At 40.3% G+C, this 16442-nt stretch overlaps 1 protein-coding gene and 1 non-coding gene across 9 annotated transcripts in view; one reads left to right on the forward strand and one right to left on the reverse strand.

Annotated features, from left to right (window-relative positions):
• FGGY (FGGY carbohydrate kinase domain containing) overlaps positions 1-16442 on the reverse strand; it is a 531195-nt gene that overhangs the window by 242355 nt on the left and 272398 nt on the right. The gene's annotated exons all lie outside the window — the stretch shown is intronic.
• On the forward strand, positions 11482-11610 carry LOC111764533 (small nucleolar RNA SNORA70). The gene has a single exon (XR_002797119.1). It is a non-coding gene; the product is annotated as a small nucleolar RNA SNORA70 (small nucleolar RNA).

Below are 16442 nucleotides of genomic sequence, written 5' to 3' on the forward strand. Positions count from 1 at the left end.
GAGACAACTAATCATAGATGTTCAAACAAATCTCCTTAATAAGTTCAATGAAATGGCTACAGAGATTAAGGATACTAAGACAACATTAGATGAGCACAAAGAAGAATTTGAAAGCATACAAAGAAAAATAGCAGATCTTATGGGAATGAAAGGCATAATAAATGAAATTTTAAAAAAAAAACACTGGAATCATATAATAGCAGATTTGAAGAGGCAGAAGAAAATTGGTGAGCTTGAAGAAATGGCCTCTGAAAGTGAAGATAAAAAAGAACAGATGAAAAAAAGAATGGATAAAATTGAACAAGGTCTCAGGGAACTAAATGACAGCAAAAGGCTTGCAAATATATGTGTCATGGGTGTCCCAGAGGAAGAGAAGAGAAAAGGGCAGAAGGAATATTTGAAGAAATAAAGTAGAAAATTTCCCAACCCTATTGAAGGACATAGATATCTATGTCCAAGAAGCACAACATACTCCCATCCAAAAAATCCACATAGACCAAATTCAAGACACATACTCATCAGAATGTCAAATGCCAAACACGAAGAGAGAATTCTGAGCAAGAGAAAAGCAATGCATAACATATAAGGGATATCCAATAAGATTTAGTGGTGATTTCTCACCAGAAATCATGGAGGCAAGAAGACAGTGGTCTGATATATTTAAGATATTAAAAGCAAAAAAATTCCAGCCAAGAATCTTATATCCAGCAAGACTGCCTTTCAAAAATGAGGGTGCTATTAGAATATTAGATAAACAGAAACTGATAGAATTTCTAAGCAAGAGACCAGATTTTCAGGAAATACTAAAGGGTATGCTAGAGCCTGAAAAGAAAAGACAGGAGAGAGAGGCCTGGAAGACAGTCTAGAAATGACAATTTTATCAATAAAAGTAAAAAGTGTCAAGAGAGTGATGAAAAAAAAATTTGACAGATAAATCAGGAATAAACTTAACCAACAATGTAAAGCACTTGTATTCAGAAAACTGCAACTCAAAAAAAGACCTAAATAACTGGAAGAACATCCCATGCTCATGGATTGGAAGACTAAATATCAAGATATCAATTCTACTCTAATTGATATACAGATTTAATACAATCCTGATAAAAATTCCACCAGCATTAAAAAAAAAAAATTGAAAACATGATCATCAAATGGAAGGTTAAGGGATCCTAAATAGCAAGAAACATCTTAAAAAGGGGAAAAGTTAATTCTCAACTCCAGACTTTAAATTATATTACCTAGATATAGTGATAAAAACAGCATGGTACTAGCCTACAGACAGACACAGACCAATGGAACCAAATTTATGGTTCAAAACAGACCCTCACATGTATGGTCAAGTGATTTTTGACTAGCCTGTCAAACCCACACAGCTCAGGCAGAACAGTACATTCAACAAATGGTGCCAAAAGAATTGGATATCCATCGCCAAAAGAAGGAAAGAGGACCCCTGTCTCATACCTTATCCAAAAATTAACTCAAAATGGATCAAAACCTAAAAATAAAAGCAAGAACCATAAAACTTCTAGAAGAAATTGTAGGGAGATATCTTCAAGACTTGGTGGTAGGTGGTGGATTCTTAAAAGAGATAAAAGGAGGACTGAGATGGACTACTGATGTTTAATGTATGTACAAGTTTTAATTGGCTTTACTGTAAAAGTGTGGAAATGTATACAGTGGATGGTAACACCTAGTGAGTAACAGCTAGTTTATAATTGGGATGTGGTTGAAAATGGTAGTCTAGGCATGTAAATGCCAACGGACAGAATGCTACATAATAATCTAGGAACTGAATAGCACAATAAACCAAGAGGTGGATGAGAATTGTGGTTGATGGTACAGATGCAAGAGTGTCCTTTGTTAGAAAAAGCAAATTTACATCACTATTGAAGGGTGGTGGGAATGTGGAGAAGCATGGGAAAAATATAACTGGAGTGACCTATGGACTGTGGTTAGCTGTAATAATATAACATTCTTGGCATCTATGCCAAAGACGTACTGTGTTGCTAATGAGGCAGTATGGAAAATGTGAGCCAAATATATGCTATGGACATGGTAACAAACAGATGATATTACCTATCTGTAACAAGTGTTCAACCACAGTATGGTGTATTGATAGAGGGGTGTTGTTTGGGAATTCTGAACATGTGCATGATTGTTTTATAGGTTTATAACTTCTGTCAAAAAAATATATTAAAAAAAAATAAAAGGGTAGGTTGGGGGAAAAATACACCAAATATAAGATAAGGACTATAATTATTAGTAAGATTTTGACAATATTCTTTCATAATATGTAACAAACGTCTCACGAGAATGCAAGGTGTTGGTGAAGGACTGATGTATGGGACCCTTGTATGAAGCTATGCATGTTTGCTTTGTAAGTTTACAACTTTTACTATACCCTTATTGTTTATGTATGTTCATATATAAATGTTATAAAGATAATAATAATAATAGGGTGGGTTGGGGGAAATACTTTGGTTGGTAATGATGTTTTGACAATACTCTTTAATTGTCACTAAAAATGTTTAGTAACCATGCAAGGTGTTGGTTGGGTGAGGTACAAGAGTTCTGCATGGTATTATATATGTTTGTTTTTTAAGTTCACAAGTATTACTGTGCATCTATTGTTTATATATGTTTAGGTGTGAATGATATACTTAAATAAATTTTTTAAAAAGTCACCCTGAGCAACTAATTTAACCTTGATTTACTTGTATGTAAAATTCAGATAATAATGGTACCTCATAATGTGGTTGTGAGCTGACAATTGTGAATATTAAAAGTGCCTAGCACAATGCTTGGTACAAAGTAACTGTGATTAGTATAAAAATAAGTGCTTTGAGCTCTTAAGAAGAAACTTAAAAATCAACTCTTTTATTATTACCAGCTTTTGAGGGGAGTCTTTGGAGCTTAGTATAGATTGTAATGACAAAACAAAGAGACTTCTTCATGTATGGCTTAGGACAACTAGTTTCCCTATTTAACAGGCACCTCTGACACTGAGAATAGCCATTAAATGGGATACAAAGTGGGAGAATGAAATAGCATGTCAAAAGTCCTTTCATTTTCCTGATTTGGAGATGGTGTAATGTAACAGGAAGAGAAAAACTCTGGATGAATTCAGAGTTCCAAATTCTAATTTCAACTCTGACATTACTTTGCTGGCATAGCTTTGGGTGAATTTTTTTTTTCCCTGGGCCACAATTTTCTAATCTGCAAATTGAGGAGTTTGATACAGAAAATTTCTGGGCAACTTTTAGTTCTAATGACTATTCATTACCCAAACAAGAGCATGTTAACAAACCAAAAATATAACATTTTTGTATATCCTGTATATCCTCTATATCCTAGACTATGTGGTACAGGATTTAGAGCAGAGTGACAGAGAGAGAGCTGGCTGTAGCCCCCAGGCCCTGGATTCCTCCCAGGCTTTCTGTCCGGTAAAAGAGTGGTCTCCCTGCTAAGGTCAGTCTTGTGCAGACAAGCACAGTCCACCAAGAAAGCCTCAGGGCCTGGGAACAGGAAAGTCAGTTATCCTCCCCCCACGTTTCCTCTCTGCCCAGCTGCCACATGGGCTGCTGCTTCAGCTCACACAGCTGCCGAGGTCTCAAGCAGCAGTGGTTATCATTAAACCAAACCTCAACTTAAAACAATAAACTCAAAATCACATTAACTAATTCCTCTTCCCAGCTTCTGATCTGCCTCCAGGAACTCCTGTACTTGTCCCTGCTCTGTTTGGGCACTGACACCACTTTTCTCCTTCCAGATTCCCCAGCATCCAATTTATCTTCCCTTCTAATCCCTCTCCATTTCTTGCATACTGTCTGCCTCTTTGGATCCATCTTCTCTTTCTTTCGGGATAAGCCCCTCCCACCCCCAGCTCTAGCCTATGCCTGGGTCTGGCTCCTCTCAGCACAGTTCTGATTTGGTCTGATAAGCCTGCTTGGCAGTTGTGCCTCACTACTGCTTCTGACCCACGTGTTCCCAGTGCCAACTTGTCTCCCCAGGCTGTCTCTGTTGGGTACCAGGAGATACCTTCCATGTTTATAACTAGTATTCAGGGCCCTAACCCAGACTTAGAACCCTTGGCAGGGTGGGTCGCAAGAATTATATTTTTAAAGGCTCCCTCACGCATATTTAGCAATCTCTGTTCCCAATTTTTCAAAGTCCTCTCCTATTATCTTAATTCATTACTTTACTGAGGACTGTCTATGTGGCTTTTATACTGGATAATGAGGATACAAGGGTACATATGATTTCGTGTGAAAACTAAAAACCTGAAATAGATTGAAAATGTTGCAGAAAAACATTGCAGAAACACAGAGTAGGAATGATTCATTTTGTTCTAGGAATGGGATTAAATTCAGAGAAGTATTGACAGTGAAGTAATAAACTAAGTGCTGAAGGATGAGTGGGTTGTCTAGATTAGGAGGGGAGGAAGGCCTCTTCACACAGAGCCAACAGTTCGAGCAGACAAGGAGGTGAAATGCACATGCAGTGTTGCAAGAAAGACATGGGATCTAGTGCGGCTTGGCCCTTTTTTTTTTTTTAAGATTTATTTTTTTTTAAATTTATTTCTCTCCCCTTCCACTCCCCCCTACCCCAGTTGTCTGTTCTCTGTGTCCATTTGCTGTGTGTTCTTCTGTGTCCGCTTGTATCCTTGTCAGCAGCGCTGGGAATCTGTGTCTCTTTTTGTTGTTGTTGTTGCATCATCTTGCTGCGTCAGCTCTCCATGTGTGCGGCACAACTCTGGGGTAGGCTGGACTTTCTTTCGTGCTGGGTGGCTCCCCTTACAGGGTGCACTCCTTGCGCGTGGGGCTCCCCTGTGTGGCAGGGCACTCCTTGCACGCATCAGCACTGCACGTGGGCCAGCGCATCACACGGGTCCGGAGGTCCGGGGTTTAAACCTTGGACCTCCTATGTGGTAGGCAGATGCTCTATCTATTGAGCCAAGTCCACTTCCCCAGTTTGACTCTTAGTAAGATAGACATGAGGAATGGGGAGGGAATCTTGTACTCCCTTCTCCTAAGGTTTCATTTCAATTTACTAATCTCAAAACTATTTTCACAAAATATCTTTGATAAAGTATTAATTTATTAGCAAAATCCTGATTTTAGACTACTTTTTGACTGCTATAGAAAGGGGCTGATACCAATAAACTGAATTGAAGAAGGGAAATAATAATTATCAGTAGCTCTCTGTTTCAGTATAGAGCAAGGTTTCTCAACCTCAGTGATAGTGACATTTTAAGCCAGATAATTCTTTGCTCTTGGAGGCTGCCCTATACATTATCAGATATTTGGCAGCATCCCTGGCCTCCAACCACTAGATGCCAATACAGCTCTCTTCCCCCACCAAAAGTATTTCCAGGTATTGTCAAATGTCCCCTCCAAGGTAAAAATCATGCCTGGTTGTGAGCCACTAGAATAGAAAAAAAAGAAGATGAGCTCTGGAGTCAGACCCAACTTCAAATGCTGGCTAGGACACTAGTTATGAGATTGTGGAAGTGTTACCTACCTTCTTTGCCTTCCATTTCCTCACATACAGAATGGAAAATAACAACTACCTTTTGGGATTAATGTGAGGAATAAGAGATAAAGTATGCTAAGTATCAGGCAGAGTATTTGACACATAGAAAACATGTTAGAAACGGTCATACTAGTAGTATACCAATAAGAATAGTGGGCTCTCATACTTGTTATTGATGCTAATATTATTATTATTAGAAATAAAGCCTAATTGACATTTAAAGGTTCAATGAGAAAACTAATTCCACTTTAACAAGAAGAAATAATAGGGCAGGAAATGTTGTAATTCCATTGCCAGACATCACTTCCTCTAGGCATCATTTAAAAATTCTGCAAGTCTCAGTTTTGGGCCCATTCCTATGTTTTTCCAAAGCCCCCCATACTTGGCACATGTAACTGTAATTGTTTACTTACTTGTCTATTTTCTCTACTAGACTATGAACTCCCTGAAGTCCAATCCTCTCTCTAATTTACCTTATATCTCTAGTAAAATGGGTTATCAGTAAACATTTATTGAAAAACTTTCTTTTTTTCAGTATTTGTTACTTGCTCAGATAAAATTTTTAAGGGTCAAATTCAAGAGCAAACAGAATCATATTCTCATAGATATGCCATTCTATATAGCACAGAGGAGTGTGAGCACTGGAAGCATGAGTTTAAATCATGCATCTACCATTTACTAACTATGTTTTTGGGCTAATTACTTAGCCTTTGTGAGCCTCAATTGTCTCATTTGACAAACGGAACACAATCATGGAATTATGAAGTTCTTTGAGAATTAAGTATAAAATAAGAGATTAAGATCTATTTCTGGTTCTTGAACTAGTTCACTCTGAAACTCAGTTGTTTCCTATGCAAATGAAGGTATATACCTCACCTAACTTCACTAAAAATTTGCTATGAGAAACAAATTCCACAGGGAACACAGGTGTACTTCTTAAGTCTAAAGTTTACAAATGCAAGGGAATATTCTTAATAAATATATTTCTTGGTCAAACATGCTGCATTTTCTATATATATTAGTTTAAATAAAGACTTCCCCAAATAAGTTATTCAAAGTTGCTGCCTGCGCACCTCTTTTTAAACATTGATAATGATGAGATAAGAAATTGATATATTTTATTGCTCACTGTTTTATTGTTCTAGGAGGGCATGCACAGAAGCTCTTTTGCAAGATTTGCTAAATAAATTCTTCTGCCATTAAAAAAAAAGAAAGAAAACAAAAACTAAAAATCCTTTTTTGGTTTGACTCTGAAACTCAGATTAGCAATTTAAGACAATTCAAAATCTGGTCCAGATGATCAAGTTAAGCCAATTCAACCTCTGGCAAAGAATCTAGTATCTGGAATCAAAGACTTACACTAAACCTAGGCATGAAGTTTGATCTTGGCCAAAACCTACTAATCTGATCGAAGCACAAAAGAAACAGGTTTCCAGACATTTAGAAGTGGATCATGGAGTACTCAAAGCAGACTCTTGTTTCATGGAGAACTCAGCAAGCTCTATCTGTTATATGGGGACAATAGCTTCTGTAACAAGGAGGCTACTGCATCCCTCAGTTACAATATTCATAGTTCGTGGAGGAAATGTCATTCATGCACTCACTATATATGCATAATGGGACCTCCATGAGCAAAGCACTGTGCTAGCTGCTGAGGATATAAGGATGTAATGACACAGTGCTTTCTCTTGAAGAGTTTACAAACTAGCAGAAGAGACTAAATGAAATGAAACTCAAGTTGCACAGAACTGGATGATATGTGCAATAATGGAGGCAAGTACAAGACACAGCAGGATCAAAGAGGAAAGAATACTTAAGTCAGTTTGGGAAAGTCAGGGAAGGTTCCCCAGAGTAAACAGCACTGAATGTGAGATTTGATGGATAATCAGGAGTTTGTCAGACAGATAAGAGGAAGTGGGAGGAGAGAGGCCTAAGATTGATATCGGGTTGTTACTAGCTTTCAGGACAGTTGGGGTGCTAGAGCCAAGAACAGACCAAGAACAAAGTTAATGCTATTTTTATAAGCTAGAAAAATATCAGCAGCAGAAGCCCTGGCCAGAACCACCCACACAAAGTGCAAACAAAGCTACTCCTATCTTCTGGCTGCCTGTTGGAAAACTCACTAACCAGCACCTTAAGAACAAAATGTTCTTTTAACTTTGATTTTTAGTCCCACAAAATCCTTCTTTTTCTAGAAATTAAAAAAGCATGAATTCAGTTTTACTTACTTTTTAAATCATTATCCTCTAGTCCTAGCCTTTCCTTAGAGGTCAGGGTATTTCTCCAAAGCAAAGCACTGACCCTTCCTACTAGTCAGAATGTGGGGTCCAAGGTAGTTAGCTCAAGCCAGGCCAGCCCTTGAGGAACTACCAACGTCATGGATCCTTTGTGAGAGGCCTGGATGGCATTAATTTCTGACTTCCAAAGTTGAATTCTTAAACTGACATCCAGGGGCCTCTTAGTGTGGAGTTCATCTATCCATTTCTTCAACCTGTTTCTGGCTTCAACCTATTCAGAATCTTAAAGTACTGAATCCTGGATTCTGTTATGGAGAGGTGGGGCAGGAAAATTAGTGCAGATTTTGGGGAAGGCAGGTGGAGTCCAGAAGCCTCACATTCTTCTCCACCTGCCTATCCAAAGGGGAGATAGATCTCTTGGAAGTTACTTCTTACCAGGGTAGTCATTCAGAGAACTTCCATTTATGATGCTGCTTTGTGCCAGCACTGTGGTTCCAGAGTGAGAAAGCATCGTTACTGTGTGCAGCCAGACATCTTGTGTTTGCTGCTTCACCTATTTATGTCATTAGTTCTCATAAGAGCTCTGTAAGGAAGGCATTGCTGTCTCTTATTATAGAAGAGGAATTAAGCATAGTGAGAGGCACAATGCTTGGCTCAAGATACATCGTTAGGCAAAATACAGATTCAAATCCAGATTTTCAGATTTCATGTTAAGAGCTCTTAGCATAGCATAGCAATATTTCTCAGCAGGTTAGCTATTCCAATTCAATATTAAACTACACACATGTAGGCCAGGGAAAACAACTATCCAAAAGGGATGAGGCTTTATCTTATTTGTTCACTACTAATAATCCCTGCCCAGACCACCAACAAGTTTGCAAGCACTCAATATATATCTTTAATGAAGGCATGATTGAATGGCTCAATGATCTTTTCAGCGTTTTCAGTACTTTGTTCTCCACATCCCGATAGGGGCCCATGCAGGCAGGAATATTTGTTGCCAGACCTCCTCTTCTTTCCCAGACATTCTAATCTTGAATTGGACATAAAGGTGAAGGGAAGAGAAGAGGTGTAAAAAGCATAAAACTTGGCCGAAATTGTTTAGTAGGTCTTTACTACCCCACGACCACTGAGGATCCCTGTCCCATGCTCTTCCAAGCTATTGCTGGCACTTACACTCAGCCCTTTGGGAATCCAATGTACTTATTCTATCTTTCCACTCAAAAAACATGCTTTTGGGAAATACTAGGAAATTCACTCACTCAAGAGCCTCTGCATTTTAACAGGGAACAAAAGGTCTAAGTCAAAGCCTTTAAGGGTAAAATTTCTGTCATGGAGCATCTCTGATCTAGGAAAAGAGGGAGGATGTTTAATGGACTGCATTCCTCCTGAGGCAATTCAACAAATTCTCTCAGAATGTCTACAAGCTCTATAGTCACATAGGAAGGAAGCTCCCCACTGGAGAACACAGACAGTCCTGGGCAGAAGTGAAAACAGTGTTTAGGCATATCACTTGGGAAGGTCTGGAAAACTGACAAGGAAACTAGGGAGCCTGAGGCTCCCCAAGGTACAGCCCTCTTTCTTCCAGCATGTGGTGATCTGATCCAAGTCCTGTCACCTGAATGGAGGTGGATGAATGCAAGTATCACTCCAGGGATAATTGAAAAAAGCATGATGGAGAAAGCTTCTGTGGCCTCAAACATGATATGGAATGTAAGGATTGCCAGGGGACAGGAATACTACATGTCTGTCAAGACCACAAGTTCTTTCTGTATTTGTATTTAAAAACCAAAATCATGACATTACAATCAAAGGCATGCAGTGCTCATATTGAAAAGTGATTGGAGAGAAACATCATGCTTATAATCAGAACTACGTACCAACCATTCAAGCCTTATACATTATTGGTTGTTTACTATTTCTCAGACACTGTGACAGATCCTAAAGACAAAACCATGAAAAAATCATGAAAAGAGCATGAAAGGCCACAGAGCAGAAGAATATGATAATGTTTATTGATCTGCCATATAAGGAAAAAAATTAATCTTTACTCTTCAGGTTAAGGCCATTTCATCTTTTTTTCTTTTAAAGATTTATTTATTTATTTATTTCTCTCCCCTTTCCCCCCACCCTGGTTGTCTGTTCTCTGTGTCCATTTGCTGCATCTTCTTTGTCTGCTTCTGCTGTTGTCAGTGGCACGGGAATCTGTGTTTCTCTTTGTTGTGTCATCTAGTTGTGTCAGCTCTCCGTGTGTGCGGCACCATTCCTGGGCAGGCTGCATCTTCTTTCGTGCTGGGCGGCTCTCCTTACGGGGCGCACTCCTTGTGCATGGGGCTTCCCTATGCAGGGGACACCCCTGCATGGCACGGCACTCCTTGCACGCATCAGCACTGCACATGGGCCAGCTCCACACAGGTCAAGGAGGCCCGGGGTTTGAACTGCGGACCTCCCATGTGGTAGACAGATTCCCTAACCACTGGGCCAAGTCCGCTGCCAAGGCCATTTCATCTTATTCTTACCTTAATACAATTTTATTCATCTAAAAAATTTGCTAAGGGGTGGAGCCAAGATGGCAGCAGAGTAAGAAGCTCCTGGAGTCAGCTCCTGAAACAGGGCAGTTGGTGGTCACCCAGAGCTACCTAAAGCAGCTGTTTGGAGGACCCAGGAGACCAGAGGAGTATCCTGCAACATTCTTGAGAGTGTGGAAGGAGGAGACTACCCATCTGCACAGAAGAATCATGAGTAGAGAACTCCATGCCATGGAGGTCAGTGCCCATGGCACACAATACGCCTCACAGTGTAACACTGACTTCAGCTACTGATTAATGGATTTGGCAGGCTGAAGTAGAATCCTAGGAACAACTAAACTTTGAGCCTGTCCAGGTCAGAGAGAAGCCAGTAGCTGCCATTTTGACTCTGCCCCAGGCACGAGGGGAAGCAGCGCTGACTGAAAATCATAGCGCTTGTAAGGACCGGCTTCTTTCCACCCAGGCTGGATTGCAGGTCTAGCCTAAATCCCAGTCCCACTTCCAGTAGGGAGGAAACTGGGGAAACCTGTACCACCTCTCTGGGAAGCTGGATGCCACACTGCAGAGGCTGGTGCCATCCTACTTTAGGGGAGTAAGCTACCTCAGGAGAGATTCCATGGCTGGAGTTGGAAGCTCCATTTCCCATAAACGGTGGAGGAAGAGACAGTTGTACATTGACCTCAGCTAATGATTAGTGGACTCAGCTAGCCAAAGTATAATCTTAGAGACAGCTGGGCTCTGAGCATGTCCAAGCAGGAAAGAGTTCCGTAGCTGCCATTTTGACTCCCCCCCGGACACGAGGGGGAGCCTGGCTGGCTGAAATCCAGTGAAGTTAGGGATGGGCTTCTTTCCACCAATATCGGACTGCAGCCCTAGCCTAGGCTCCAGCCCCTCCTCCAGCAGAGAGGTATCTGGTGGAACCTGCACAAGGCTCTCCAGGCAACTGCAAGTGCTCTCCACTGGCACAGGCTGAATAGTCGGACACCTGGGGCTGCATCCCCACACCCCAAAAGAAAAGGAGAGGAGCTGTTATCCTCAGCCTTTCCGGGCAATGGAAGGAGATTTCAGCCCATACAAACAGGTTTGTTGAGTGCCTATGAGCCCATCTCCACCTACGTCCCACCACAGGATAGGAGGGGGCTGGTTTTGCCTCAACCTCTCAGGGCAACTTAAGAGTTGGGAGTGTTCAGCCTAAACTGCAACACATCTCCCCATGGGGGCCTGGTGTGCAGTGGCTGCAGACAGCAGCCTCCTTGGTAGTGTATGTGGCCTGTTTCCTGTACAGGTTGCCCTAAAGGACCTTGAAGACTGCCCTTCCTTGCCTATTGTGGTTTTGGGTTGCATAAGCCTGACTGTTGGGCACCTATGGCGCCACCTCCATCCCCAATAAGACAAGAGACAGACTGTGTTTGCCCAGCCTCTCAGGGTAACTGCAGGTAAGTTTGGCCCACACAGCCTGGTATAGTGAGTACTTGTGGACCCACCCTCACCTCCCAATAGGAAAGAAGGAGGCTGGTCTTTCCACAGCCTTTCTGGGCAATTACAAGCCTTTGGCCTGCATGGACTGGACTATTGGATGCCTCTGAACCACCCCCACCCCCAATAGAATATGAGGGGTCTGGTGTCTCTACAGCCTTTCCAGACAATGGTGAGTACTTTCAGCCAACAGGGACTGAACTGTCAGGTGCCTGTGGATCCAACCCCATGCCTATAAGAGGATCGAAGGGGGCTGGTGTTTCTTCAGCCTCTCCAGGCAATGGCAGGTATTCTTGGCCTAAAGGAACTGAACTGTTGAGCACCCATAGAATCACCCCTACAACTCATAGGATAGGAAAGGACTGGTGATTCCACAGCCTCTCCAGGCAACAGTGGGTTCTCTCAGCCTACAGGACTGAACAGTTGAGCATTTGTGGTTCTGTTATCATCCACTAAAATGCAAAAGGGACAGTACTCCCTCAGTCTCTCAGAGCAACTGCAGGCATATTTGGCCCATAGAGATTAGATTGTTGGGCACTCCAGAAGTTTCATTCCCACCCCCGGCAGGGAGACGTTCTGATGCTATATCAGTTTACCTGAGCATGTGTGGTCATTTTGGACCCACACGGCATAGACTACATCTCTGCCTAAGGTAAGGGAGGAAGGGGTGTGAAGCTTCATCGGTGTCTCCGGGTGACTACATATAGTCTTGTGTCCAACTTGGATTATTATACATGGCTGCAGCTCTGTCCCTATCTCTGACAGAGGAGAAAGGTGGGAGATGCTTCATCACTTCCTGGGGCAACATGGGCAGCTTCAGCTTCCATAGTTTAAAGCACCAACTACATCCTCAGCTCGTACTACACAACCAGCAAGAGAGTAAAGATAAGAAATCTCTAAACTAAAGGGAGAAACTGCATCTGGAATAAATACATCTAGCAAGCCAAATGTGGAAACACCAACAAAAAATTACAATCCATACCAAGAAACAGGAAGAGATAGCCCAATTAAATGAACAAGATAAGCCTGCAGATGATATAAAAGAGTTAAGACAACTTATCTTAGATGTTCAAGTAAATCCCTCAATAAACTCAATGAGATGGCTAAAGAGATTAAGGATATTAAGAAGACATTGGATGAATACAAAGAAGAACTGGAAAGCATGCATAGGAAAAGAGCAGACCTTATGGGAATGAGAGGTGCAATAAAAGAAATAAAAAATACACTGGAGGCACATAACAGCAGATTTCAGGAAGCAGAAGAAAGGATTGGTGAGCTCAAAGAAATGGCCTCTGAAAACAAACATACAAAAGAACAGATGAAAAAAAGAATGGAAAAAAATTGAGCAAGAGTTCAGGGAACTAAATGACAGCAGAAGGTATGCAAACATATGTGTCATGGGTGTCCCAGAAGGAGAAGAGAAGGAAAAAGGAGCAGAAGGAATATTTGAAGAAATAATGGTAGAAAATTTCCCAAACATATTGAAGGACATAGATATTCATGTTCAAGAAGCACAACGTACTCCCATCCAAATAAATCTGAATAGGCCAACACCGAGATACATACTCATCAGAATGTCAAATGCCAGAGACAAAGAGAGAATTCTGAGAGCAGCAAGAGAAAAGCAATGCATAACATATAAGGGATATCCAATAAGATTAAATGCTGATTTCTCATCAGAAACCATGGAAGCAAAAAGGCAGTGGTAAGATATATTTAAGATACTGCAGTGGTATGATATATTTAAGAAATTGCCAGCCAAGAATTTTATGCCCAGCAAGATTATCTTTTAAAAATGAGGGTAAGATTAGAATACTCACAGATAAACAGAAACTGTGAGAGTTTAAAACAAAAAGACCAGCTTTGCAGGAAATACTAAAGGGATTGTTACAGCCTAAAAAGAAAAGACGAGAGAGAGAGGCCTGGAAGAGTCTAGAAATGACAAGTCTGTCAGTAACACTAACTAAAAGTGTTAAATATAAAATGACAGATAAAATGCAAAGATCAAAATGGATGAAATAAGAACTGCCTTTACAGTAATAACATTGAATGTTAATGGATTAAAATTCCCAATTAAAAGACACAGACTGGCAGAATGGATAAGAAAATATAAGCCATCTATATGATGTCTGCAAGAGACTCACCTTAGACCCAAGGATATGAATAAATTGAAAGTGAAAGGTTGGAAAAAGATATTCCATGTATGCAAGTATAGCTGGGGTAGCTATACTTATATCAGATGATATAGACTTTAAAAGCAAAGCTGTTATTAGAGACAAGGAAGGACATTACATAGTAATAAAAGGGATCATTCACCAAGAAGAAATAACAATCATAAATATATATGCACCTAACCAGGATGCCCCAAGATACATGAGGCAAACACTGGCAAACTTGAAGGCAAAAATACAGATCTCTACAATAATAGTTGGAGACTTCAATACATCACTCTCAGCATTGGATAGACTATCTGGGCAGAAGATCAATAAAGAAACAGAGAGCGTGAATAATATGATAAATGGGACTAAACCTAATAGACATATACAGAACACTGTGCCCCAAAACAGCAGGATATACATTCTTTTCAAGTGCTCATGGATCTTTCTCCAGGATAGACCGACCGTATGCTGGGTCACAAAGCAGATCTCAATAAATTCCACAAAACTGAAATTATACAAAGCACTTACTCTGATCATAATGGAATAAAGTTGGACATTGACAAGCAGCAAATAAAAGGAAAATTCACATATATGTGGAGATTAAACAACACACTGTTAAATCATCAGTGGGTCAAAGAAGAAATTTCAAGAGGAATCAATAAATATCTCAAATGACAATGAGAATGCATCATATCAAAACCTATGGGATGCTGCGAAGGCAGTCCTGAGAGGAAAATTTATAGTGCTCAATGCTTACATTAAAAAAGATGAAAGAGCTAAAATTAATTACCTAACTTATCAGCTGGAGGGCCTAGAAGAAGAACAGCAAGCTAATTCCAAAGCAAGTAGAAGGAATGAAATAACACATATCAGAACAGACATAAATGATATTGAGAACAAAAAAACAATAGAGAAAATTAACAAAACCAAAATTTGGTTCTTTGAGAAGATTAACAAAATTGACAAACCCTTAGCTAGACTGACTAAGAAAAAAAGAGAGAAGATTCACATAAATTAAATAAAAAATGAAAAGGGGAACTTTACTACTGACCCCACAGAAATGAGAGAGATCATAAGAGGATACTATGAACAACTTTATGCTAAAAAACTAGACAATGTAGATGAAATGGAAAAATTCCTAGGAATGTACAATCTACACTGATACTAGAAGAAATAGAAGACCTCAACAATCCAATCACAAGTAAAGAGATTGAAACAGTCATCAAACAGCAGGACCAGACAGTTTCACAGGTAAGTTCTACCAAGCATTCAAAGAAGATTTAATACCAATCTTATGCAAGCTCTTCCAAAAAATTGAACAAGAAGGAACACTACCAAACTCATTCTATGAAGCGAATATCACCCTAATACCAAGCCAGATAAAGATATTACAAAAAAAGAAAATTACAGACCCATTTCTCTAATGAATACAGATGCAAAAATCCTCAATAAAATACTTGCTAATCAAATCCAACAACACATTAAAAAATTTTTCCATCATAATCAAGTGGGTTTTATACCAGTCATGCAATGCTGACTCAATACAAGAAAATCAATCACCATCATATGCCACATCAAAGAAGAAAAATCACATGATCTTATCAGTTGACACAGAAAAGGCATTTGACAAAATACAGCATTCTTTCTTGATAAAAATACTATGAAAAATAGGATTTTTTTTTGCTTTTATTTATATTATTATTTATATATTTTTTTAAACATTACATTAAAAAAAAATGAGGTCCCCATATACCCACACCTCCCCTCACCTACTCTTCCCACATCAACAACCTCTTGCATCATCATGGGACATTCATTGCATTTGGTGAATACATTTTGAAGCACTGCTGCACCACATGGATAATGGTTTACATTGTAGTTTACACTGTCTCCCAGTCCACCCAGTGGGCCATGGCAGGACATACAAGGTCCAGGTTCTGTCCCTGCAGTACCACCCAGGACAACTCCAAGTCCCGAAAATGCCCCACATCACATCTCTTCTTCCTTCTTCCTACACTCAGCAGCTGCTGTGGCCACTTTCTCCACATTAATGCTACAATTTCTTCCATTCTACTATGGAACTAATCACAATAATTCCATAGTAGAATATCAGTAAGTCCACTCTAATCCATACTCTATTCCTCCATCCAGGGGGCCCTGCAATGGTTATGTCCACTCCACCTCTATATCGAGGGGGGGCTTAGATTCCACATGGATGGTAGATGCAATTTTCCTACTTGCAGTTGTAGGCACTCTTGGCTCCCTGGTGTACGGTTGACCTTCTTCACTCCCTGTTCGCTGGCCGGGGTAAGTCCAATAAACCAGAGGGTAGAAGTTGCAAGTCTGCTGAGGCTCAGGATCTGGCTGTCACATGGACAGTCCAGAGATTCAGGTCTCCTGAGTATACACCAACCCCAGTGCCAACCACAGGTCCAGTAAAAGTGACAGAAGAGCATGTGTAGAAAGATCACATCTGAGTCAAACTCCAAAGAGGGCCAACTGACATGGCC

Source organism: Dasypus novemcinctus, chromosome 9, assembly GCF_030445035.2.
Source record: "Dasypus novemcinctus isolate mDasNov1 chromosome 9, mDasNov1.1.hap2, whole genome shotgun sequence".
NCBI classification, from domain to species: domain Eukaryota; kingdom Metazoa; phylum Chordata; class Mammalia; order Cingulata; family Dasypodidae; genus Dasypus; species Dasypus novemcinctus.